This window comes from Dromiciops gliroides, chromosome 5 (genome assembly GCF_019393635.1).
Source record: "Dromiciops gliroides isolate mDroGli1 chromosome 5, mDroGli1.pri, whole genome shotgun sequence".
NCBI lineage: Eukaryota > Metazoa > Chordata > Mammalia > Microbiotheria > Microbiotheriidae > Dromiciops > Dromiciops gliroides.
In genome coordinates, this window is record NC_057865.1 from 93,405,787 (window position 1) to 93,406,225 (window position 439).

Here is a 439-nt window from a genome sequence, read left to right on the forward strand (position 1 = left end):
TCAGACAATAAGCATCCTTAAGAAGCTCATTAAAAAACATAAGATTCCATACTGTGCTTTCAATACAAAACTGCTGAAGAGAAAGAGAAGCAAAGTCCATTGGATGACTTGATGAAAAAATTATGGATCTCAAATGTGTTAAATTTGACCACAAAACACAATGAGATCAGCCATTTCTACCTTCTGTATCCTCCTTTCTGTTCTTTTTCCCCTCCTATCCCTGCATCTAGTTCCTTACTGCCACTGCCCTGACAGCCCAAGGCTTCTGCTTATGGTCCCTCTCCAGGAAAGGGAAGTCTTTGTATGGCACAGAGAGTTCTTGAAAATACCAAGGACATCAATAATTATAGTCCAGAGTTATGTGCCAATTTCTGTGCCTCCCTGTGGGTTTCTATGTGAGAACTGAGAAAGCATGAGGTGACCTTTCTGAGGATTTTGA